Source organism: Passer domesticus, chromosome 1 (genome assembly GCF_036417665.1).
Source record: "Passer domesticus isolate bPasDom1 chromosome 1, bPasDom1.hap1, whole genome shotgun sequence".
Classification (NCBI taxonomy): Eukaryota; Metazoa; Chordata; class Aves; order Passeriformes; family Passeridae; genus Passer; species Passer domesticus.
In genome coordinates this window covers 111,689,423-111,717,200 of record NC_087474.1, presented here as the reverse complement: position 1 = coordinate 111,717,200, position 27,778 = coordinate 111,689,423, and the positions used below count along the sequence as shown (strand labels likewise).

At 40.6% G+C, this 27,778-nt stretch overlaps 1 protein-coding gene and 1 long non-coding RNA gene across 2 annotated transcripts in view; both read right to left on the bottom strand.

Moving 5' to 3' along the window:
• EPB41L3 (erythrocyte membrane protein band 4.1 like 3) overlaps positions 1 to 27,778 on the bottom strand; it is a 143,289-nt gene that overhangs the window by 108,078 nt on the left and 7,433 nt on the right. The gene's annotated exons all lie outside the window — the stretch shown is intronic.
• Positions 7,024 to 7,868, bottom strand: LOC135308801 (uncharacterized). Its single transcript, XR_010369175.1, has 2 exons — positions 7,528 to 7,868; positions 7,024 to 7,415 (listed from the first exon to the last, which is right to left on the bottom strand). It is a non-coding gene; the product is annotated as an uncharacterized LOC135308801 (long non-coding RNA).

Here is a 27,778-nt window from a genome sequence, read left to right as displayed (position 1 = left end):
AATTTAATTCAAATGCAGACAATATTTGAAAATTACACAAACGCACTTTCACGTAAAAAAGACAGCAACTGTGTTTAATATGGACAGTTAGTGCAATTATAGTAATTTCTCATCCAAGTTACATGTGCAGTTGATTCTGTGTGCATCAGACCCCACAGACCCCCCCACTGCTCCCGCAGCACATGAAGGTCAGCTGCTTTTAATGCCGGAAATTTAGTGAAACAGCTTGGTTTGTTATTGCATTGGAACTGGTTTTAGGCAGGGCAGCTCACAGCTAAATGGCAGACAGAGCAAGCAAATTCAATTAAAATAGCTCTGAGGCAAAAAGGAGATGAGTGTATTAGGAAACTATAAATGGGAATTTAAATGGGTGCTGCAAGAGCACGACCTGCCCACATCACAACCCTGTCTTTCCCTCTTTCATAGCCATGTTTTTCTCTAACAATGAAGAATATTTTTAAATAGGTTGCTCCATTTCACAATTTTATCTTATCTTGGCATGCAATGAGCAGACACAGAAGAGCTGTGTTTTCACCAATCCTACCACACCAATTCTTCCCTGTTGAGGAGAACTTTCAAAACACATGGTCTGGACTATCCCTCTTGCCCAAGCTTATTTTTTGTCCCCCTCCACAGACAGAAGGCACACAGAGCATCCTTTTGGCACGATGTCAGGCTGAGCAGAGGCAGGGCATGAGCTGCCATGAGCCTCTGAGTGAAGAGGAGGGGAAGAACAGAGCACAGCCCCTACAGCTCCAGGGCTGCTCTGCCAGGAACTTCAGAAATTAGCCTGAAAGTTCTTCAGGCCAGCAGAAACATTGCCAATATTCACAGATTCACATGAATGGCCACAGATTTTTTTTCTCCTTGCTTTAAATCATTGCTGCAAGACACAGCTCCACATGTGGTCAAAGGTAGTAGAATATTTTCTTGGGCTCACAACTCAGGATGGGACTAGTTTTGGGCCTATTCTCTAGAGCTGGTTTTAATCTAGAGTACTAGAGAAGAACACCACCCATGAATTCTGCAGCCTCTCCAAGAGCCTTGTCTTCTGTACTAGGGCTCATCCATGCCTTGTTTTGCAATTACTTAATGTAATTCCTTCCCTTCATTATTGCTTGTGGCACCACTTTTATTTCCCAGCTGCAGAAAACTATCTAGATAAGGAAGAAACAAACCCTTTTTAGTCCCACCAGACATCAGACAGTCCTACATCATACAGAAGAGCATCAGGAATAAAATTAACATTTTATATTCAACTATTTTTGTGTCTCTCAAAGAGAGTCTCACTTATTTTTTAATTTTTAAATTAACTGCATATGTGTTTGCATAACATCTACCCTAGATCCTGACAAAAATTTCTTTTCAGTGGGTCTCTGTTGCTATAATAGCTGTGATTTGCAGCTACATCCTTCTGCACCAGCACTGGATCCAGATGCCAGGACTCATTCAAATTACCAATTCAGATCTGTTTCTGTGGCTCTGCCACAAGTTTAAGGGAAAAAAAAGTCATCAAAGCAATGTTCAAAGTAATGCACATTACACAAGTTCAACCTCAAAGTTTTACTCATCAGAGTAACTAACTAAAACCAGGCATTTTATGAATCGATGTAAGTAAAACAAAGCTGTTTGTGGTTGTTGTTTTGCTGTGGGTTTTTTTCCTTTTTTTCTTTTCTTAGCATCAAAGTAATGCATCTTCAAGAACAAATATTTTCTCAAAACATGGCCAAATTTTCATTGGGATTTACATGATAGTGTTAATAATCAGAAAACTAGTGAAGTTGGGATGAATATAGACCTCAGAGGACAATGAATAAAATCTTTTCTGACCTTAGTAACATCTACTACTAGGACAACCTTCTTTTTAAGAAAGACAAAATATTTTTCTCCTGCATTTTCTTTTTTTTCCCCTCACACCCAATTTATTTCACAGTTTTAGTGATCCCTTTCAGATGTCAGTATGAAAAAACCCAATTTTTCCCCCATTAATACATATAAAGCTACTTTATTATTTGTTTTTCGTAGCACCTCAAAACTCCAGGCAGTGAAAGAAGGCAAAGCATACTATAATCTTTACACATCAACAACAGGTAGCCCTTGCTTTACACAGCCAGAATTAAGACTAGGAACAGTACTAAAGTGAAATTATTTTGAAACTAAACCCCCTTTTCACAGTGAATCTTAGGAATTTCCCATTTCTTGCATGTAATTATGTTTATGTTGTGTCTACAGCAAGTGAAACTTGGCAAGAGTGCAACACTAAGCAGACAGATATGGCAGCAGGAGAAAAGATAGCAACTCTAAAAATAAAGGCTTCAACAGTATCACAAGCAGGAGCCAAAATTCAGAAGAAATATATATTCACTATCAGTGAGGTTAAAGAACTGTTGGAAACCAGTGCAGCAGAACAGTCCACTCAGCCTCTGAAAGATTTTTACCTGTTCTTTAAAAGAATTTTAAAATTTCAAAGGATTTTTAAAGAATTTTTAAAAGAATTTTAAAGAACATTTTTACCTGATCTTTTTTCAGTCTAAGCGAACTGGACAGGACAACCTGGACTTCTCCTCTTACATCAGTAATGCTGAGTAATGCAAGCAGACTGAGAAGCTTCCAAGGAATCATTAGGGCCAATGCTTACAACAAAAATATTGACAAATCTAATAGGAACACAGTTTTATAGGTAAAATTACCAACCAGAATACATTAGCATTATAGAAGTCAATACTCAGAAATGGCAGAATTAAGTTGCATTGTACTGATGAGTTATGTTCAACCTTTTTTTTTTTTTGGGGGGGGCCAGGAGGGAACTGCTGCCTTATCCAGTGGAAAAGGTAAAGAGTGTTTAAGGAACTGAGTCATGAGGACAGAGTTATCAATTTCCTCACTTGCTTTCCTGTAGTGCTTAACACTGATAAATGAGCACTGCGAGAATTGCCATCAATACTGATAATTGCCACCTTTCCAGCCACATTTTCTACACAGGAGACTGAGCCACACACATGAATGTCAAAAGCATCCATCAATTTGGGATGCCCAACTGGTGCCACCCAGGCAAGACCATTTACACCATGTGGTATCTTCTAGCACAATCCCAACACTTGTCAGCTGCAGCTCATCATTTTTATACTGAAATTCTCAAATCACAGCTCAAACCTCAGAAAAGGGAAAACTCAGACAATTGACATAGCCTCCCTAGGGAACTTCAGGGTAATGGACAGGACTGAATGGATCAGTCCAGTCCAGTCTGCTACTTCATCACCCCCATGGCCTTACCCTGTTAACACAGCCCTTCTGCAAAATGTGAACAGGAAGCTGGTCAGCTTCTGAGCACACCACTAAACAAGTCCTACCTAGGACAAAGCAAAGAGATCACTCTCTAGTCCCCTCCCCTGACCTGTTACTGTCCTGCTTCCTTCTTTTTCCCCACTTTCTGATCTTCATCACACTCTCTACTCTGAGTCTTCCCTTCCATCCATGCCTAGTCTTACCAATTTGAACTCAAATCCTCATTGAACATAAACTTTTTGTGCAGCACTTCACTCAGTAAGGTCTTGCCAAAAAGCCATGCAGCCTGCCAAGCTAAGAGGCCTTGCCTGAAAGCACAAGAACAACAGAACTTTTGAGAAAGAACAGAAAAAATCCTAATGTAGGTAAAACAATATATTATCCTTTCATTCCTGAAAACAAGGTTAAGATCATTTTGGCTTGGTAAAAAACCCAAATCCCTTCTCTTCCCCTCCAGGTGAGGCATACACTCCTTTTGGATAAAAGAGTTAGCTGAAATATTTCAAATCAGGAGTAATTATGCGTTGAAAAACACTTTCCATGAGAAACACCTAACTAGCAGTCTGATAAAAATCAAAAGAGTTCAAAAAGCATAGGATTTTAATTGAATCATTGAATAATTATGATTGGAAGAATTAAAATCATTAAGTCCGATCTCCTTGCTGAAAGCAAGGTTAACTTCAAAGTTAGATGTGACTGCTCAAGCATTTGTTCTGTCAAGTTCTGAATACCTTCAAGGATGAAGACTGGATAACCCCTAGGCAACGTGTGCTAATATTTTATCATCTTTACCATGAAATTTGGTTTTTTACACCTAGCAGGAAATACTTCTGCTGACATACACTTCCAGGATGAGGCTGATCCACCTTATTTATAGACAATAAGATTCCTCTTTGATTACTTTCTTCTCTGAGATATATAAAGTCACATTTTCCACCTCTCTTGGTCCTTCATTTTATTCTTCAGCCTCCTTGCTATCCAGATAACCTCCATTCTGAAAATGAAAGCCTTTCTTCCATGGGAACAAACTGGGCATGGGACTCCAGATATAACCTGTCTTTTGTTGACTAGGGAAAACATCTCTTGACTTTCCATCTGTGCTCTTTTTAACCATGGACATGGTTTAGTGGAAGACTTGGTAGTGTTATTTTTATGGCTGGACTTAATAATATAAAGGGTCTTTTCCAACCTAAATGATTTTATGGTCTGTGATTTTGTTGTTGCCCTTCACTGCTGACTTACGTTCAGCTTGTTCACCAAAAGGACTTGTAGGTCCTTTCCTGCAGTCCTGTTACTGAGGCAGCCAGCCCCAGCCAGTACTTATTCCCCCCTAGGTGCAGTTCTCTGCATTTTTCTTTGCTAAGCCTCACAGGACTCCCTCTTGTTCCACTAGTGCAGTTGTTTGTGGCTCTCCCTAACCCCTAAAAATTCAGTCCTTTGCATGGCACTGTAACGGTGAATGGGAATAACTTGCACTCACCAAGGGAAAAGTCTTTGGAGAATGAAGTCCCCGGCACATCTGCCCATCTAGACCTGGAACCTAGCACACCTCTTAACAGCTCGTGTCCAAGCCTAGGATTGAGACACCCGCTCCCCCAGTGCCCACTGCTCTCAAAGGCAGCCCCACTAATGCAGGGCAAACTGTGCAGGTTCATGAAGCATTCATTAAAAAAAGGTCCCCCAAACCACTTCCCACAGAAGGAACAGGGTATGTTTCTTCCATCATAGATTCTGGAAATATTAACTACTCTCATCTGAAGGCAGACAAAAAACCAACACAAACTAGGAAGTACTAAAACAGATGTGCAACAAGAAGAAATGATGGATCTTCTGGGGAACAAGATGAAGGATGTAGAATTGACAGGTTTCTTTTTCCCCCGTCTGAGAAAAGCATGAAGCTGATGGATGATTTTTTTTTTAACATAGTGTTAAAAACGTTGGCAACATATTATCAACCTCTAGGGTATACTTAATCAATTAAAATGTCTGTCTCTGAAAGAATCAAATTAATATTAGACAGAAAAGTTGAAGAAAAAGCAGGAAGCTGGAGAAAGGAATAGGTTTAGCTGATTCATCCCTCTGAGATTCTTGTTTAATTACACTTTGCCCACAATGGAGAACGAATTGTTTCTCAAGTGTAAAGTTCATGGAAGGTAAATCCATCCATTGCCACTGCAGCAATGTAGGTAGGATGCTTTGTTCTTACAAATTAAATTGTAAGGGATGTGACTGGCTTTTCCCGAGGTCTAATGTATGGCCCCACACCAAACAGATGATGGTGATCCCAGCTGGGGTGTAATCACCTCCCACACCAATGGCATTGCAGTTGTGCTGCTTGTCTGATAAAATATTTTAAGTGTCCGTGCTGTGGCCAGCTTTGCTTCCTCATCATCCTCTGCCCCTTCCCAAACTGCTAAAGCCCTGTGTGCTACATTCCTTGGGGGTTTTTGGTGTGATCGCATTTGGTATCTTGCCCTCTGCTAGAATGCTGTGAGGAGGGCTGCTACAACAGCAGATGAACTTCACTATTTGTACATGTTTCTATTGTGGAACAAAAATATAAATAAAAGTTGCTGTTTGCTAGCAGTTCAGCTCCACTTGTGGTTACCAGATTGGATGTCAGGGTCAAAAACTAGATGTGAAAAACACAGATCTGATGCTCTCTGTAGGGAGCCAGTTTCTCATCTGTCCCAAGCTGGCACAGCTCCACATTGGCAGTTTGGTTCCCAGTGTAAATGGGCCATAAACATGGTCTTTGCTTTATCTGCGACGCTTGGGGTATCTTAAAGTTGACAGCCACTGAATAAAACCTTACTCTGAAGTTTAGAGGTAAATTATTGAACTGACTTGGTAAATTGCACTTCATTAGCTGTAGGAACATTACAATTTCAGCCTTTGTTATTTGAGCCTTCAATCTGATTTTGTCAAGACTCTTTCACTGCACAATTTTCTAAAGCAAATTATTCTGAAATGTTGTGCAAGTGGCATAAAGAGAAGCAATAGAGTAATGACTTTCTAAGCAATAGCCAGCAAAACCAAAATTTTCTAAGGCTTCTCAGATCAAGAGTCCTCAATGGCTTCATATTCAAGCCAAAGGTGTAAACCCCAAGGAGCACGGCAATGTGAGAGCTTTGCCCTCCTGTTTGTAAGGAGCCTCAGTGAGCTGTGATTTGATATGCATGACAGCAAAAGAATTGCCAGTTGCCAGCAGAAAAGGAAAAGAACTGGAAAACAAAGTTTGAATTACTTTTGTAATTCATCAGCTAGGTATTAAGGAAAAGAAAAAAAGAATGACTGATTCAAAGCCTGTAAGGAATTACTAGGTTTAAATTTACCTCTGGAGAGAATGAAATCACATCTGGAGCTTATTAACTTTTTCCACAGAAGCAGAAAATATTCACTTGTGAAATCTTAAACAGCATGAAATGATAGACACATAAAATTTAAAAAAAACCCAGATTCCAATAAAAGATTTTGAGAATAACAGCTTTAGGCATCGTAAAGACTGTGGTCCTACAAAAGTTATTTTAAAAAATTTAATGTAGTTTATTCCCTTCCTAATATTATTCTGTATATTCTCACATATTATCAGGTTTTGTTTTCTGCTGTACTTGAGAAGAGCAGTCCCATGACAATTTTAAGGTGTAGGTTCTAGAACTGGTTGATGAACCTCGAGACCATGCTCTGAGCACAGCCTTGGCTTGGGAAGTTTTCAGGAACAAGAAGAAATGCAGCCACTGAATTAACACATGATATTTTGGATCACATTGCTTATTACCAAACATTAAAAAGATTTGCATTTGTTTTTGGGTAGCTTCAGAGACTAATGCAAAGAACCAGGCTCAGGTTTCAAAAGCACCATGCTTAGGGAACCTTATCCAAGAGCTCTTTGTCACTGCAATCACATGTGACACCAGAGAAGGTACTGAAGCTCCATCCACCACTCAGAGAACATGCCACACCAAATCCCTTCAGCACCCCACATCCTTCCTGCTTCAGAGTGCTGTCATGGCTGTGCTTGTGCACTGCTGGAGCACAATGCCAAGGACACAGGAGCTGTACTCAGATGCTGGTTCACATTAGTGATAAATATCCTACAGAACCTGAGACAAGGTTTCCCACTCCTGGACCTGCAACACAAGTGAATGAAATCTGTGTTGAAGTGAAGCATACTCTCAAAAAAGCCAAACCAAAGCTAAAAAAACTACCAAGTGTTGTCATCTTGTTGCAAAGGTTTCATACCTTCTTGGAGATTTTCATGGGCAGCTCCTCTCAGCATGGACTCCTTCTTCTCCTCCTCTGCACAGCCAACAAACTCCACCTTACATCTCAACCAGCCAACCTGCTCTTTTACAATACCCCTCCTAATTGGATCCAGCTGTGGCCTATTAAGGGCAGGCTTGTTCTTAATGCTGGATAATTAGCACAGCTGTAACTCCTTAGGGGTGAGATTACCTTCACCACTATCTCTATTCTCCTACATTCTATCTATCCACAATTCCCCCTTTTTCTTTTAATTACAACATATCATTAGAAAATCTTATACTGATTTATTACCCAAACTTACATTACATATAATCAGAAACTTTTACGTTTATATCTCTAGAATATTGACAATATCCACAGCTGTACAACTTTATAAGGTAACTCACAAGAATAAGTTAAAGGCTATATATTAAGGCAGCAACAAATCAACAGCTATAGAACTTTGAACAAGATTGATCCAGCATCTGTCAAGCGTACTTATGCTTATGGAATATAAACTTTTAAACTTATGCTTAATCAAAGATCCATAGTTGCAATTCACAAACAAAATGCACATGTTTCATTAGCAAACAAATACACCATACTAAATAATAGAGTTACTCTTTCCCCGGTCCCCACTGCTGTTTTAATAATTCTCTTCTTCCTTGTACAGTTTTTGTTGTGTTAGTTGATCACTCTCTTGTACTGATCTGTTTTCCATTCTTTTAAAGTCTTATAAAGTGATTTCCAGGTGCCAGCCAAATTATATTTCACAGGTTGGTTTTTTTGGGTTTTGGGGTTTGTTTTTTTTTTTTTTTTTTGTTTTGTTTTGTTTTGGGTTTTTTGTTTTTTTTTCTTTCCTTGTATATCAAAAAATCTGTTCGGCACTCGATACGTTATTTCCCATTGTGTCCCCGGCAGTTCACCTGTACCTCAGGTGTCAAAATCTGTCAGGTCCTACCCAGGCAGCTTCCCCTGCTGCTCTCAATGCTGCACTGGGCTCCATCTCTGGCTGCACCTTGCCCTACAGCCCACTCCCAATCACATCAGGTTACTGTGGAGATGGCCACTATACAATTTTAGAGGGCTGCTCTTACATGTTGTCTGTGCAGCTCTGACTCTGCCTCTCAGAGCTCCATGGTGCTTCTGTTCCAGTGCTCGTGTAGCAAACCCCTCCCTGCACTCCTCAGGGGGCATGCTGTTTCTGAGGCACCAGCTGCTGCTGTGGCCATGCCATTTGCCACTTCTGTCACACAGCTTGTGTCCTGCTGCACACACTGCCATTCAGGGGGAACCCAGCACCATCCTGGATCCTTTATCACATCGGGGTCACCAATTGTTGTCATCTTGTTGCAAAGGTTTCATACCTTCTTGGAGATTTTCATAGGCAGCTCCTCTCAGCACAGACTCCTCCTTCTCCTCCTCTGCACAGCCAACAAACTCCATCTTACATCTCAACCAGCCAACCTGCTCTTTTATAGTACCCCTCCTAATTGGATCCAGCTGTGGCCTATTAAGGGCAGGCTTGTTCTTAATGCTGGATAATTAGCACAGCTGTAACTCCTTAGGGGTGAAATTACCTTCACCACTATCTCTATTCTCCTACACTATCTATCCACAACCAAGTGCATATTTGTTCTGGCTGATCTGCATTTACTCCTCCCATCACTGTCACTAGAATTAGAATAAGGCATTTAGGTAGAATAAAAATAATAGTAAAAATGAAAACCAAGTCTGAAAACCTTTGCTGTCACTTCTTGGGGAGGGATCAGAGCAGGGGGAACCCCTAAACCATAATTTCCCACTCTGTTTGAAATTGGTACAAAATGCAGCAAAATGAAGCCCTGCCCAATGATGGAAATTTATAGCATAAATGAAAAATCTCTGCAAGCACCAGCCAGCACACAAGTCTCCCACCTACTTCATTATGCCCTGGAACAACCCACATCAGGGTTTGACCTCAGCTTGATTTGACCTCAACAAACAAGGGCCCCTTCCATTTTTGAAAACTTGTGTTTCTCACAAGTATCACGGCTGAACACCAGAGGAACGTTTTGGCAACAGCAGACACGAGGCATAGATGAAGCCATGAAATCATGGAAAATCCAGAGTATTTAAGGAAGTTAACGTTTGTGATTTACAGAGACATCACTGTTGGGTTTGGAGCACAGGAGGCTTGTGCAGCCACAGCCCAGGCACCAGCTCTCTACACAGACCCCAGCACTGCTATGCCCCATTCTAAAGCAACTGCTGGATCAACAAAGCAAAGCATCCACAGCATGCAGCCCCAAGGGCTGCCATGCCCTCACAGATATTTCATCTGTGGTTCCTTCCACCAGAGAATGTGTCTGATTCACAGCAGGGAGGCCTCACTGAGCAGCCAAAACACTCCCATCAGGTCATCAGCACTAACTGAGAGGAGGAAAAGAGTAATTTTAAAGTGGCATAGCCTAGAAATTTAATCAAAGCCTCCTGAGCAGGGTTCAATTCTCCAGGAGTTTGGAGAACTATTTCACCTTACCAAAACCATCTCCTGAGTGCTTCCTAACCCACAAAATGTGTAAGATATTCTAATCTTATAAGCATAACAAAGCTCTCTATCAAAACCAAAACCATAGACCATGCCTTCCTCACCTCACCACCCCGAAGAAAAAAACCAAACCACAAACAAATCAAAACAAACCTAAATCCAACCTACTAAAGAACTCTGCCACTACTGAAAACAGAGACAACCCAACCCTACTCACCAGTGGCACCCATGTTGTGAAAAATTCAAATCTCTCTGAGCTTTTACACTATGAGGATAAAAGTTATAAGCTCAAGGAGATCCCTTTAATTATTTTACTCCCATTCCTCTTAGTGAGTTTAGTAAAAACGCCTTCTGTACTTATAGGGCAAAAAGTCAGTCCAGAAAACTCTACGTGCAAGACATGAATAAACCAGATCTTTATGTCATTATAGTATTATATATATGGGTAAAAAGATTTGCATATAAGGAAAAAATGTATTTTTACTAACTACCTGCAGTAACCAGCTGGCCAGCAGCAGAGCTGTTTCAAACTTACCTTAGGTTTTCAGCAATATTCACATTCCTACATTGTGAATTTGAGAGACACAAACTGGAGAAACAAAAATTATTCACCTCTTAAAACAACCACAGTAAAAGATCTGTGCATAATACACATTAGTGCTTTTAAAGTACATTCCTCACATCCCACAATCAATTTTATCTTATACTCTCACTTCCCTTTCCAAAATTTCCAATACCAAGGATGGAACACGTATCAATATCACAGAAAATATAATTGCAGCACACTTTCTTTGGAGAAAAAGTAAAATTAAGAAAGCATGTTTAAGTTCTTCCCAAAGGATCAAGAGTGCCAGGCAGCAAAAACTGCTCACCAGAGCTGTCACAGGTGTAGAGGTTTTTGAGGATCTGCACCAAACCTGCAGGAATAGAAGAGCTTTTCCTGTAGCCAGCTGGCTGTCAAATGGATTGCTTAGCCAAATTACAGGAACAACCAATTTTGAGGTGATTTGATTTTAAATCCTGATTGTGACTCAAAACAATCTCCCTTAACATCATCCTAGTACCACTGTAAGACACTTCATTAGGATTTGTGTCTCCATTAGACAAAAAAAAACACAATCAAACCCTCCAGTTTTGCCTGTGTAAAGAGGAGCTGTACTTTGCCAGGACACACTCTGAACCCAAGATTGAACCAGAGCCTCTACCCACCCTGACTGACAAAACAAAGTTTCACAACAGAAGTAGGAACTGGAGAAAAGTCTCCATCTGGGCTGACCCATAGAATACTTTTCCTCCATTTGTATGCAATAATATATCCATGTATACACAGTCAGAGCACAGTATTGGAGAATATGACATTTTTTATTAGTTCTTAATGTTTTACTATCTGTCCATGCCAAGATAACCACAGATCACATCTCATCAAAAGCATAACGAGCCAAATTATTCTCTACTACTGTAAATCAGTGAAGGTCCATTGATCTCATTACAGAAGAGCAATTTACACTTGCAAAGAGGGTGGGGGAATACTTCTAAATGAAGAAAGTGAGCAAACCCCTTAATTACGGGCAACCTAATTCAGGAACAAAATGCACACAGAAAAAAAATGTCTTTTTTTCCAGCTGAACAGCTATGTTTATACCAAATATTCACACTCAAGAGTTAAATAGTTTTAGAACAACTTACTGAGCTTCAGAGACTTTGAGGACTCTCTGCAGTGTTTGCAGAGTTGAATAAAAGCAGTTTCCTTCCCCTGCAAAGCCACCAATGCCTGGGACTCATTTGGCATTCCTAAAGCATTCCTCCCTCCATCCCTTAGCAATGATAGCCAGGGCCACTGACCACCAGCCACCCTATTCACCCTCTCCTCTGCAGCCACTGGGGGTGACACTGCCAAATGCAACACAGAAACCTGAGCAGCACCTCTGCTAATTTAATTGCCAAAGCTCTGGTGAACTCCGTGCATATGTTTTATAAATTTGGGGCAGGGGGAAGGATTCATGAGCAAATAAGATACCCCAATCTCTCTGCCATGCATTGCCTTATAAGAACATCTGAAGAAAGGAAAGAAGGAACACTTTAAAAATCAAAATATCAGTGGACTTTTGCTCTGTGAACTGATGACTGGTTTACATTTCCTCTTGGTATGTGATAATACATGTCTTTCTATAATGTTAGCTAGGTGGGAAAACACATTTCAACATGGACTTACAGAAACTGCTAGTAAGTTAACAAATTGATATATCAGAAAATTACTTATTTTTCCATTGTACATTAATAATTTTCAAGTATAAATCTAAAGGTATAAAAATCTATATACAAATATAAAGGTATCATTTTTAAAATAGTATCATGAAGAACTATTCCTATTAAACTTGGTTATTTAGTATACACAGACTTGCATGGAAACTTCCAAACCAGCTTGACAGAAGTTACTTAACTCTAGTACACAGCATGAAGTTGAAGGACAAAAGAACAAACAAAAATTGCTTCAACAGGTACAATGCAGTCTATTTGGCAGAAGTAGCATCTCACACACAATATTTAAAAAAATGCTTATACAGCTGCTTTTGATTCCATATGCAGCTCAGAAAAAGGCTAAGAAGATGCTGAAGGAAGACAATTAACTAGGGGGAATCTCTTCCAGTGGTCCTCCCAGACAGCTGTCATTATGAGAAAAATTTTTTCTCTGCTGGACAAGAGGCCACAGACATCACCCAGGATCCTATGGATCTTTGAGGATGGGTTACTTGTAAAACTAACAGTACATTTTGGGGGATTCCTTGGGGGGTTTTTTTGTTTTTTAGGTTTGTTTTTAATTATGTGTGCTGGCATAGTGTTTTCCCATCAACTGCTGCTGCTCCGACCAATGTGTTGTGTTGAACTGTTACCTTCTGAGACCCACAAAAGAAGACAGGACGTCTTTCAGCTCCATACCAGATAGAACCTACCCTTAAAGGGAGACAAATTTACCTCTCAGAAAGTTCTAGCAAAAACAAATAATAAAATAATAGTAATCATCATCATCACTGGACTCAAAGAACACCATTCCAGCTGATGAAGGCATACGGAAGAAGCTGCAAAGTCTGGGAAGAAAAAGTCTCTCTCTGCCATATAGAAGAAAGGATAATAGATCTCTCCATATAAAAGCCCAACCTCCTGCTGGTGGAAGTAAGGATGTTTGGATTTGATTAATAACTGCAAAATGCTTTTCTCTCCTTTACAAGAGCCTGTTAATGGTATATTACTTTCATTATCAGGAGGTGGTATGGCACTGTAGGAAGGAACAGCAGTTACATCCCTCCCAAATGCTGCTTCAAGGCAGATATTGCAACAGGGGCACAGGACTGGAGCCAGCGCTAGAGCCGGTTCCTGGGACACAGCAGGGCAGGCAGGAGAAGCTCATGGACACCCAGCAGGCCTGTAATTAGCAAACATTGCTTTTCTCTTAGTGTCACCACAAAAGGGAGCCTTAAGAAAGATAAAAAGCTTACAAGAGCCATTTATGAATCTGAGGTACTGGTCTGAAAACTTGACAGCTAACAGAAGTCCTTTTCTGGCTATATTTTGTACAGGAACCAGGGGTAAAGGAGAATCTAGAGAAAGGCAGCAGGCAAGAAAAATTGTTCAATATGTAAAAAGAAGACTAAAACATAGACGATAAGAGGGCTACTCTGTATTTTATCAATTGTCAATCTGGAAGAAATGTCCAAGTGAAAGCTGAGGTACTGCAGGGAGAGGGAGAAAAGGAACTGGACCATGAATATGAGATGGTGATGGCAGAAAAGAGTTGAGAGAAGGATGCTCTCCTGCTGGACTGGCAGAGCTCCAAGCTAAAACCATGATACCAGAGGAGGAGAGAATTAATTTATCCTGAAGAGTCAAAGTGGTTGGGCACTATCTGACACACACACTTTGCAGGACATTTGTGTTATTCTGCTCAGTGGTGACATTAAAACCTGGGCTATCTCCAGGCTGCCATTTAACCATAGTTAGAAAGAAAATCTCCAGAAGGTAAAATCTTGCAGCACAGGAACAAGCAGCAGCAGGTCCTGGGGAAGTGCAAGGGAAGGATGTTTTCACCAGCAGTAGTGATACATATTCATTCAATACACAAGTAGATCTTTATGTTGCTGGCCAAAACACAATTCCTAGTTCAAAACATAGTACCCCATGAGGGATGAAAGAAGTGTTTATCTAACATGCTGTAAGTCCAAAATAAAAATAGTTAAGCTACTGGAATACAGTGTATTCCTATTCAAAATTCAGAAGATTTGATATAATAAAAAAAATATTTACAGAATAACTGTGATGAGCCAGAAAACTACTGATTCATTTATACCTGACATAAGAACAAATCTAACTGCATTAAAATGAAATAATTAAAGTATTAATTATTGTAAATATGAACATTTTTGTTCATCTGTTCCAGTAAATATGAACATCTGCAAAATAAACATCAGTAACTAAAATGTTAACTTTATTGCAATGATTTTCTTCTCCCCATGAGACACCATGTACATATCTAAGGTTGGCATCAGACAGCAATTATGGGCAAGGAACATTCTGTAGAGGTTAAAAAACAAAAGCTGTCTTTGGTGACCACTTTAGATAGCAAGAGCAAGCCAAATGGCTCCACTTCTGGGACACTTCCAAATAAGTTCTCAGCCTATAACCATAAGAAAATGCAAGGCTTTTAAAGAGAAACTCGTTTTTCAAAACTTTAATGCAGTTGAAAAGATTTGTCTTGGTAAGTGATCCAAACAGAAACAAGCTTTCCAATGCTGCTCCTAAGGTCCTGGGCCTTGTGTTTCCATTCTGATCCCAGTCAGAAAGTTTCAGTGGGTCTGCAGCACTTGGCTTCAGCCTGAGGAGAGCCACAAAAACCAGAGCAGGAGGGAAATGAAAAGAGCTGGTAAATGCGAACGTAGCATTTAAATTAGGGAAAGTGGGATACAAGGGAAGAACGGGAAACCATCCAGCCACTTGGGAGTCTGTGCAAAGAGAGTCACCAGCCTTGGCAGCACCACACCCCATGCAGCTGCCCAGGGCCACTAAAGGTGTGGTACAATGGGATGAAGCTGGCAGTGAGGTGGGATCCAAGTGACACAGGGCTGAGATGATGGGCAGAGCCCTGCCAGAGCCAGCAGAACTTGGTGAGGGGCACCTGGGCTTCCTGCAGCATGACAGGAGAGTACGGAAGGAGCATGACAGCAAGAGCTGGACAGTGGGGAGGCACCAAGCACTTCAGCAAGCGGAGGTCAGGAGCACTAAATTATGAAGCAAGATCCAAAGGAGACATCTGTATACAGTGGGGAGGGAAAAGCACATCTGAGTGTTGTAACAAAACAACAGGTCAGGCAAAACTACAGTAAGAGTTCAAGTAGAAACCCCTAGCAAGGAGTTACAGGTTTGGGAGGAGGGATTGTGTTTGTCAAAAAAAGGTTCCCAATTTCTGTCTCGTTATTTCCTTTTTCTAATGGTAGAATAGGTGGTTTAATTTTTTTCTTTCCTATTTCAAGCAATAATAATTTATTAGCAGCAATATTTTTCTAAGACAGCTTGGGAGAATGATCAGAGAATCATAGAATGTCTTGGGTTGGAAGGGACCTTAAAGATCATCTACTTCCAACCCTGCCTGCCATGGGAAGGGACACCTTCCACTAGACCAGGCTGCTCAAAATTTTATCCAACCTGGCCTTGAACACTTCCAGGGACGGGGCATCAATGGCTCCTCTGGGCAACCTCTTCCAGTGCTTCAATATTTTCACAGTAAAGAATTTCTTCTTAATAATCTAACAATTATAAAGTCACTTACGCAAGTAAGAGGGCCTTTTGACATTGAGACCACTCATACTCTGTCTTAAGCAAATGTGGAGTATGTGCATGAACACTGCCTGATTTAATTGCTTGATGGCCTCTGCACCTTCTGCTTCACTTTCAGACTGCAACTCCTCTTAATGCACACACCCTTCTCCCACCTACCTTCTTGCCAGCAGGCTTCAAGCAACATGGCTTTTCCCACTTTTATTTTCTTTAAGCTGGAAATGTTGCAGCAAGCCACTTTAATAATATACAGAGTAGTACCAGTGTAACATCAGCAACACTAAATTTTACATGCAATGCAATCGAATTCCTACTGCAACATATGTATGAAGTTATAAATATAGACTAATCTGAGAGGCAGTGCAGCCATAGATTTTTCAAGGCACATTTCCTTTGTAAAAAAGTTAAAGGACTATATTCTCTCAACAATAAAAGGAGTTTTCTTTCTCCCACCTCCATCCAGAAAAAGGAAATAGTAGTGAATTTCATAACGGGTGTCAAAGTTATAATTTCCAAATATCCTAGAAGTGATGGTTTATTTTCTATTAAAAAATAAACATATTGAAATACAGCAGGTGAAATAAGCCTAACCAGGAAAGTTACCACTCCTGTGCAGTCTAGCATTGATTAGCTCCTGTGAGCTCTATAAATACACTTTGGTGACAATACCACCTGAAATATCTCACTTGGTGGAATCAGCACTTATCAATACTGCATTTTTCCTGCTCTGATTGAGCTATTTTGATTTAACAACAAAATTGTTCTTGAAATATTCAAAACTCTGATTATTGCACTTTTCTGAGAAACATTTTTTTTAATATTATTTCTCCGAGTACTGATAACATTTACATTTTCCTCTGGAAGAAAAAGATTTGTCTTCATAGCTTATCTTTGTATTTTGCTTTATTTTATCTTTTTCAACACTGAGCACAGCGAGGAAGAAATATTTGCATGCTAATGAAAATCAAAGCGTGAAAGCCATTAAATCAAACAAAAAGTAAAATCACCTCTGGAATTAATGAAACTACTTTTCTCCTTTCACAACATTAATTCAACACTTTCTTTTACACACCAGTTGACTAGTTGTCAACTCTTCCCTTAACCAAAATTATTAAGAGAAACAAACTTTGATGAATTCAACATTGTATTATGCATTCTTTAAAAAAAATAAAAGAAAAAAAGTTATAATTTTTTTTGTATGCAAGGACATGTATGTTTTAATTGACAAATTTAGATCACATACCAATTTTTCTAGGATCAAAAACTTTTAGGTATGTGTTGCCCCCTTATAGCAAAGCAGAAATTTGAGAAGAAGGATAAAACCATTACAAATGTTATTGCATATTCCAGCTCAATCTAGTTTTATATTGCTATTTACACAGCAATCAACTCCAATTAACCTCATGCCTATTTTTTAATGGAGAATAGCTGCAAACCTGCTTGGGCTTTGAGCAAAAGGGCCTTAGTGCAAGGGCATGCAGTCTGGCGCAGCAAACTAATAAAACCTGGATTACTTGTATCCTGCAAACTGCACTGCTGGCAGAGCAGCAAATTTTGGCCATTGCATTACAAAGTCTCATTTTAGAAGGAACTCTACTTAGGTTTTGTAACCAAATAAACCTTAACAGTGTGTATTCGGGTTTAATAATGCTATTTAAAACTATATATTAAGTTGTGTAACTTCTACCTTCAAACCAGGCAATTTCATTACTTTCCTCTATAAAAAGTGGCTTTAATAACTAAGCTTTTAAATTGTTTTCCCCATAATAAATAAATGACGTTAAAAGGCACTTGTCAGCACTGAAGATCTGGATCCAGTCCCAGAGTAGACATTAAGGACATAGATTAGATCAAGCCAACAAAACACTTAAGGTTTTCCCTTTTAGCTGTAGAAATTCTTAAATGAGATACAGTAATATGATTTTAATGCCAGGTGAATGAGGTCAGACAAAGAAGAAATGACGTCAGCAATAACAGGCAAAATGCACCAATTTCATGTCTACAAATTAGCAAAAGCTTTTCTTCAGAAATGATTTATGTCTCTCTTAGCATAGAAGAAACCAAAAGCAAGACATTTCACAATATCAAACTCATCAGAACAGAGCTACAACACAACTATATTTGCTATCATTTCTTACAGTCACATTTAGAAGGAGGATGATAGCATCTCTTTCCAACTAAAAAGAAAATCTAATGATAAAAGCAATGGTTTAGGTCATGAAACTAATCTTCTCAATCTCAGGACAGTAAAGTTGCCTTCCCTATTTCTTTCCCTTCAGTTTAAATGAATGTCCTTTTAGCAGCACATTTCTGGCTCATAAATTTCCAGCGTCACATGCTACCATGGCACAGACCCAAGAGGTTGTGCAGCTACCAAAGACATCAATCCCCAGCAGAGCCACAAAGGAGTTCAAGTCAGGTAACCAAAACCAATGCAAAACTGTTGGTGCTAGCTGGGTCTAGCTCCCAGGCCAGCAGGATCAAGTTTATGTGGGGAAAAGGGATGAAAGTGAGAGAGAGGTGAACACACATCTACTGTGACACAGGTGCTGTGCCCATCATGCTGAGGAACATTAACAGCCAGGACCTGATGACACCACAGTCTGAAATGCTGATTGCAGAATGGTTTATCTTGGAAAAGACCTCCAAGACCATAGAATCCAACTGTTAACCTACCTCTGCCAAATCCATTGCTAAACCATTTCTACACACCTTAAAAATACCTCTGGTCCAAAGCAAGGATCTTCACACTCTTAGTCTAATTAATTGTTGTATTAGTGTATTCTCTCTCTCAAAATACACTACCCAACACATCAATTAGCTGATGCCAACTGTTTGCCCTTATTATTTACTTCCATGGCACTATGTATTTATTACCTCTACCTTAAAAAATAACAGGCAGATGACAAATTATTTTATTCCATAATTTTACTTGGAGATACCAAGTTTAAAATAGTTAAATTATCTTGATAGTCAAACACTTTCTCCTCCTCCTCCCAACCCTTTTATTTATAGCTTTCTTTTTCGTTCAGGCTAAATAGGTTAGGAATAATTACATCATCTTCATGACCTGCACTACTTCAAACCATGAATTATTTCTGCTCTTTTCCATTCCATCTCTCTGTTAGCATTTTACTTCTCTAACAGTGCAACGTGAATGATCAGAAAGCTCCAAATCCAATTTTCACATATTGGAACCACCTTTCCAACCTCATGTTTTTTCATTTTCAATTCCTGTCACAAGCTCTGCAACAGCTCTCCAAGTACCACAGAGCATCTCTCTTCTAGATTACCCTCAGTTTTGCCATTTTGCAGTGCAGAGGGACTATCTGGCATTTGCTTTGTTCCTTTAGTCTCTTCTGTGCCCAGCAGAGGGACCTGGTGGATGCAGCAACACACAGGACTCTCAAGCTTCTCCTGGTGCCACCACCACCTTGCCTGCTGCCGAGCATCATGACTGAATCCAGCCTTCCTGAGGTTTTTCCCCCTCTATAAAGCTTTACTACATACTATCCTGGACCCAGCCAGAAAGTACTGGTGCAGTTGTGCCATGAGGCCATGTTGGGGGGAAAAGGACAACTACTTTGGGACCTTCTCTCCCCTGCCAGCAGCAAACCATCTCCCTTGGTCATGAGACACCACCACTGTGATCCCAGCGGTGTTGGACATGACAAGCAGAGGTTCACAGCTCACCTCTCCCAGATTCCAAGCAACAGTGCAAGTGAAGTGTCCCATCCTGTTACCTGGTGGGTGAAAAAAAAGCCACCTGTAGGACCTTTGAGGTCACTTTGACCTCAGCTCAAAGTGTGGTGTTGGTTCCCATGCAAAGGGCATTTGTGTGTGGTACAGTGTCTGAGTTGATGGCAGACCAAAAACAAAACAAAACAAAAAATACTGCCTTGTCTTTTGGTCTGCAACCTTACAAATACATTTTAAAGGTACAGCAGCAGTTTAGATTTGGCCCAGATTTCCTTATGTTTAAAGTGGCAAAAGGATTTAAGGAAAACACGGGTATTTCCAACTTTTGTTTAGAAATTGAAATATAACCACAGCTTCTACATGAGTAACTAATAAACACAAAACCCACAAAATATGTCACGATCTACTGGATTACTATAAGACACAGAAACCTCAAGTGACACAAACATGTTTGCTTTCATTGTCCTTCACTTCTAGAATAAGTGTGAAATTAAGTAACAGGGAAAGTGAAACTGAATTTAACAATGTAGTATTTTATATTTTTTAAAAAATCAAAGAGATAATGAAATGTTGGCTTGTTTTTTTCTTTCCCTACAGAAGACAGCATTTAATAGTAAAAGAAATCCTGATATCTGCTCCAATGCCATCATCTCTTGTGAGGCTGAGAGACCACATTTACACCTATAGGGGAGGTTGCCAAGCACACCAGTGTCTCAAAAGCTTAAACAAAAAACAAACAAACAAAAAAAAAACGACAAAAAAAGGCAACAACAACCAATTATAAGCTGTCAAGAAAGTGAGTGTATGTATACATACTTAAGCCCCCCCACCCCCAGCCCCCAACTTCCGGCTGCCTTCCTTAGCCAAATGAAACCAGCACATCCCAACACTGTGAGGCTCCAGGGCTTGGCAGTGGTGTCCCATGCCCAGGGGGTTTCATCACTCACATCCCACTTCCATGGTTGTACTCTTCAGCTCCTAATCCTTTCCCCAACACTGCAGACATATGGCAGCCGGGCCCCCCACCACAAGAGCTCCCCATTTCCACGTGTCCAAGGTACCATCTGGCCACTCCCTCCTGGCACCAGATGTTTCCCATTAACTTTGTCCACACTCAGCTCACAAGTGTGAAGTGGAAAGCCCAGACCCCAAATATTTTACAGATGAAACAACAACCGGCTCTTTGCCAATGACTCAGGCCTGGATCCCAGCCCCTGCTCCACACTTCTCAGGCAAGTGGCGGAAAATAAGCCAAGAGCTGTCTGGGATTTGCGTGGGGATCTCCTCCACCTCGCAAGGGCAGGCAGCTCTGCAGCCCGCAATGTGAACAACAGGAGGGCAACACTCACACTCCCACTGTGTCTTTGAGCAAGGGCAGAGGTCTGCAACACCCCCATGCAGGCAGGGAGGGACGGGCTGGTGGCACAGGCGTGCTTCAGTCACACCCAGCCCAGCCACGGTGCCCACCTGCCTCTTTCCTCACCAGCCTCAAAGCGTGGCAAAGTGCTAGGCTGCTCAGGGTAAAAGCTTGTTTAAGTGGCCCCAAATGTCCCTTTAAGGAGTGGGAAAAATCACAACAGCACAAAACCCCGCTGTACTAATAATGAATGAGTTGTCAGACAGCCCAGCTTTTCCTCTCTGCAAGTTTGCTGTTGTGCCCTCTTGACCAAAATTCTGAGATCCTGCTTCTTCAGTATGGAATGTAGTAAATAAATCTGCATTGAGTCTTAAGTATTTAAAAACTTTCTCAAGTTGTTTCAGTTTCAAAAAAAAATAAATCTTATTGGTGCTTCTTGTCTCTGTTTCACAGCATTTATTATCAGGGCACTGGAGACATGGCGGATTAACTATCAAATACTATTCTATTTTAGTTAAAAATAGTTCAGAATACAATATCATTTTTAATTAAAAAGAAAAGTGGTATTTGAGAGAGGGTTAAATATTACAAAAACTGAAACACTGAGAAAACTGTATAATAAAAATAGAGGTTGAAATCCCACATGCTTCTTTATAGAAGCATTACATATTGGAAAATATTCTGTTGACTGGATATTAGTACCCAATACACATTTCAAAATTCATTACTTCATAAAAGAACCCCACAATTAGTTTTTAAATTTTGATTTTATAGATGAGCAGGCTGGTTTCCAACATGCCACATCAAACACTGTGAGAGAAACTAACCACAAAATATTCCAGGATCACATCATTGCCATGCTGTTTTAATTTCTTTTTATCCATGTGCTATTTCATAAAATAATTATTTTAGCTTCATGTGCACATGTAAAACAGATACAGTGCTTCAGGTTCCATTCCCATACTGGCTGTACTGGAAAAAGTCTCATTCTAGATAATCATCAGTGAAAGCAATGCCCATCACAATTCCTCCTCTGTGTCCTTTCTCCACACTGCAAGGGCGTTTAAGAAAAGGAACTGGAGTCTAATCTTTAAATTAAACACTAGATGGAGCCCACTTCCCGAGACTGAAATGAAAGCTCTCCTTGCAGCAAACTCTTACAGCCTACTGCGATATCTGGTCATGCATAAACATGACAGGACTCAAACAGCTGCAGTGACTGTCCTTAATGCAAAAATATATACTGTCCAGCAATTATATCTCTGCATAAAGGGAAAGTCTTCAATATCAGGCAACTGCAAAGGAATTTTTATTCCTCTACAGATATAATAATTTGGTGTAAAAGACCCACAATACTTGAAATAAATTAGGCACACAAATTTTTGTAATAATATGACAAACATAATGCTGGGTTGAAAGAACTATGGCCGGGTCTCACATCTCTTTATTTTGACAATAAACTGTCCAGATTCCAACTGCATGAAAATTCTGCACATGTAAGTTAAAATTAAATAGGAAGAATCCTTTTTCAGTTGGTTCAAATTAGCTCTAGCAAGAAGGCTCATTTGTGACAGTTGATAAAATGCCTCCTCTCTCAAATGAAACATACCACACATTCAACGAGAGATAAGCGAGCTTTGGTGTTAAAAATAGGACTCAACAACACCAAACCTCAGCACAACTATTCTGGTGAGAAAGAAAAAGAAGAAAAAAGAGCCAAGTTGCCAAGATCCAAACTAAGCATTCTCATGGATACTGGATAAAGCCTCTTATCTCAGGCTCCACCACAAACAACTGCCAGTTCTGCAGTATTTTGGCCCCACTCTGGACTGGCCTCACAATGCAAAGGGCAGGCAGAAATTGCAGGCAGACAACCCTTGGCCCTTCCTTAGCTTATTGAAGGACACGCTTGCAGGAACAGCTGGAAGCCAAGCAGACAATAAAGTTGTGCAAAGCCTCAGGCCCGATTGCCAGCAGTGCAATTCTGCTGACAGCCCAGCTATCACTGATTGCTTTAGCCTTTGCTCAGTCCAGGCCACTGCCTTCACCTCATTCTTTTCCTAACAAACCTATGGTAATAGCTTCATCGAGGTTAAGATAAGCACAAAGGCAGTTATCTTTACCACTGAAAGCTACCTTTTGCTCACAGTGATCCATCCTGTTCAAACAAAATTAACCACAGTAACCCAGCTTGCCTTAGGGCATTTTATGAACTGGCTGGGAGGAGAGACAAAGGGAAGTTATGACCTACCACCAACATAAATCCTAATGAATTTTTCCAGAAGGGAAAATACAGTATCTGTGATGATCGGTAGAAGTTTTCTTTTTCCCTAAAGGACCCTATTCACTCCTTATTTCTGTGAAAAGCCTGCATTTCCTTGGTCCCACAACCTTGTGGTTGAAAGATGGTCTTTGAGTCCTGCAGGTTAGTGCCGGGATGTTCTAAAAGCAAGCAAAGCTCTTCACACATGAGACCTGCTGCTAGGAGATGGTGGCTTGTACTCAGCATCACGCTGACAAATGGCCAATCGACCCCACGAAAAGCACGGACGGGACGATGATCACATCTGTTTGTCGGAGCTGGGGCTTGTGAGCAAACATGCTGCAGCCATAAAAGCAATGGGCTTTGCAGCTGTAGCAAGCACACAGCCTGCTCAAACATTGATACTTCAGTCTGTGAATAGCCTCGTTCAGTCCTCTTACATTTCTGTCCCAGTGTATCTAAACTGGACACATATCGGGTCCCAGATGGGAAGATTGATTAGTGTCTTGGTTTTGCTTATTTATTTTTTTAACAGTGGGAAAGTGCCTAACAGCAAGCACCTAACATTTCCTTTACAAGTAAATCTGAAAAAAAGTTAGCAATTGTTTCACTCTTGACATAAAACCATCGGGGAGAACACACCCATGTACTTCCATAAGCTTTTGGTTCAATAAAACAGGGACTTTATTAGGAGGAAGAATATCTCACCAACCACACAAATTAAATGTCAGCAAAAGGAGGAGACAATTGAAGTAGCACCCACAGTTGTAGGTTTGACTAAATAGCAATGTTTAACTACTTCCTTATCACAATCTTCCTATACAACTATAATTTAGGAACCTTTGCCACTGTAATTTTCCCTGCTTCATTTTCTTTACGGCTTTGCTTTTATGTGTCAGACTAAATACTTGTTCATCAGCACTATTATCCATGCAACAGCTGAAAATAACCAGCTATGGGAAGAACACAGAGAAGAACAAATACAAAGGCTGTGCATATATATAAAAGAAATTAAAAGAAAAGGCAAATTACTCTGTGTAGTATCTGATGTTGTAGGGAAGGTGGACACAAAGCCACTACAGTTACACAAGTGTAATTCTGAAAATACTGTGCAGACACAAGGAGCACAGTGGTTACAGACAAGGTAAAACTAAGCCTAAAATCTAAAGCTTTCAGTTTCTCACAGCAATAATCCTGATGGCTTTCAGTCTCAGAACATGAAAGGGATGAAATTCTGGCCTAGCTGGGAGCTCACCCACTGACCCCATCCCATCACAGCTGGGGCATGACTGGCAAGAATGACAGTTCACTAAGTACGTGGGTGGAAGCAGATGTGCAAAAATAAGCAAAAACTTTTAAAATCCCATTTGTAGTTACTACCTGTTGCTTTCCACATTCACCTGTGTTGCCTCCAAACACAAAGGAGTAAAGTTAATCTGTAAGTTAAACTAATGCCCTTCCAGAAGAAAGAAAAATCAAGCAAAAAAACCAAAAGCAGACATTTTCTGTTTTCTTTCAAGTGTTTGTCATACTAAATCCAATGTTGCAGGCCATCATCCTGAAAACACAGAGGAAAACACACTTGGAGGGTTGCGTAAACCATTAGCAGCATTTTGGTCCTCCAATGGCGCTGTGGTCATCTCTGACACATCCACACTCCTCTTTATAGGTTCACCTCTTTCACCCTGCAAGGTTGTGCCAGTACCTTGACTACTTTTCTCCCCCTCTACAGAAGCAGTGTTTGGCTTCCCATAACTACCCATAAGCACCTACATCACTTTGGGGAGCTGGCTCATGTTCAGTCTCATCAACCCACAGTTTTTTATCCGCCTCCTATTTCCACTCCCACACAATTTCTGAAGGAATGCAAATAGCCATATATCAATCTCAAAAAAAAAAAAAACACCACAACCGACTAAACAAAAAAATCCCTGAAAGACTGGAAATCTTCTGCATGTAGAACTTTCTCCTTTCTCCTGAAATCTCTTCCCACAAAGTAAGTGGTATGTTAACCAATATAAACAGGATTCAACTGATTATTTCCAAAATTTTAGAGATTAGTTATACAGCTACCACTGGCATAAAACAGAGCATAGAGCTTCTTCAGAAGCAGCAAGTGTCAGGTTTTGATTGTTTTGCTCAATTAAAAACCAAAAGCAATAAACCTTCACAGACAGCCCAAGACAGCACTCCAGATGCTACATCCCTTTTCATCTTACAGCAGCCACCGCCAGATTGCTGTCATCACAACATCCTCCATGACCATGCTACTTGACTCTTGCAGTTTTACTCTTTTTCTCAGCATAAAGATCCCTTTAAATTCAAGTGCTTTTTAATGGATCACAAATTAGTTCAGGCTAGGAGGAGTCTCACAATGTCCAGGCTTCTGCTCCAAGTAGGGCCAGCTGTGAGACCCAGCTCAGGGCTTTGTTCACTCAGGTCCTGAAAATTCTCAATGACGGAGACTGCACAGCCTCCTCAGGCAACCTGTGTCCCAACCGTCTGTCCTCAGAGTGAAAACACTTTACCCTTGTAACCAGTGTGAACTTTCATTTCAGCTGGTATCCACTGCCTCTTGGCCTTCCACCACTGAGAAAAGCTTGCAATGATGTCACTCTTTCAGTGAAAAGAAAGCACTCCTTACACTTTTAGCTCTGCTATTTATCTGTTTTTGCAAAGTACACTTTGCTCTGTGATTTAGATTGCTGTTTCAGATTTTAACTTTTCTAACAGCATTTGCCAAAAATTCAAATATAACCAAATCAGAGTGAAAGTGAAAAACAAATCTAAGAATAAAACTTGGGTGGAAAGCTCACCCATGTGATCACATCAAACTTTCCCTGATGTGCCATGGTGATGGCAGCACTTCAGCACTCATTACTGCATTTCCAGATATCGAAGAAGCATCTCTTTATATAGGTGCAACATGAGAGCCAATTATTCATGCAGATTACAAAATAGGCCAAAAAAGCAAGACACATGCTGGAGCAAAGCTATGAGGAATGCAGTTTGCTGGTTTTCAAACTCAGAGAGTTTTGAGCAGCATGTCCATCTCAGTAAACATGCATTGCTTCCTGGCCCCAGAAGCTATTGCTCTCTCAGGCTCCTCAAGCCTCCTTAGCACATCAAAGGACAGCAATCCAAATCAGCAGTCACCTTACAGACCTCACTGCTACTCAGTCACCAAATTATGGTGTACCAGTCATGCAGAAGGCTTCTTAACTGCACTCTTAAGCCGTGCAGCTGAGGAGTAAAAGACATAACCAGAACTAAGAGCGAAGGTGAATGCAGCAGTGCAACAAATGTTCATCCTGCCTAAAAGGTCACGTGATATGTGATTAATGCCATTATCCTCCAGGACTCTGGAAATTGCCCTGAGACAAGAGCTTCCCAGCATAAGCTATGGATCAATAAAAAGGATTAAGCAACAATAGTTCAGAAATGCTCGAAAGTAAACTATCAGGTTTTATCTCAATTTTTCTCTAAATCTGTCCCTGATAAGAAATTCTTAAAAGTTTGATGCCCATCTTTTGGTCTCGGGCTCTTTGCACCATTGCAAGAATGCAGGTGATGCAGACTGTGCATACTCAAGAGACTGAAAAAGAAGGAGGAGCGGGAGAGAGAGCCAATGTCAACCTCCCCCCCTCCCCCCCGAAGGGGTGTGTACCAGCTAAACTCAGCCACAATCTGTCAGCAAGTAGCCAGTGCCAGCCCCAAGCTCACTCCCACGCCTTACCCAGGACAGGGCCATCCCCACACCAGGAGCACTCGCCTCACCCTGGGACAGGACACGCAGCCAGCCCCACTCCCAAATCACATCTGTCTTCTCCCTCAAAACTTAAGGCTGTGCGTAAGCGAGGTTGCCACCACACAAGTGAGAGGTGAAGCAAGCTGTTTTCCCTAATTAAACCTATTAGTAGTAACGAGTCACTCCTGCTAGGTCTAAATAGCTCAGAGATAAATCCCAAGGCTGCTAAGCTGCCAACCTCCCCTCAGTGCTCAGAGACTGCTTTTTTACTCCTACAGACAACACTGGGTAAATACTACCACCTCCAACCATGCTCCTGGAGCAGATCTCCAGGCTGATATGTTCAAAGCCAATGTTTTCCCTGCAGCTGTCCAGTCACCTTTATTGAAAGCCCAAAGTGCTAAAACCTCCTCCTCAGGGAGCAACAGCAGATGCCCCCAGAAGAATATTCTGCAGGTCTTGTGTCTGCACACAAGGAAAGAGTATGACCCTGAGAGAGCTTTGCACTTTTTTAATTTTAAAAAAAGAAACCTCACCACAGACTACTTGGGATGGAAGACCTATTCATGGAAAATTCTTCTACAATATTTAATGCAAACACATCATCAACATATATCTCTTAAAAGTTCACACCACAGGCAACACCGGTATTAGGAACAGTAAGGAGAATGACACAGTGCTTTTCTGAAAAGCCATCCAACGAATCTTCTGTCTGAACAGTTTGCAGAAACAACTGAATAAGCCAGAAAAGAAAAATTAAAATGTTCTAAGCTGTTGCTTCACAGCATGTCTTACAAAAAAGTAATTTAAAAGTTATTACAAAGA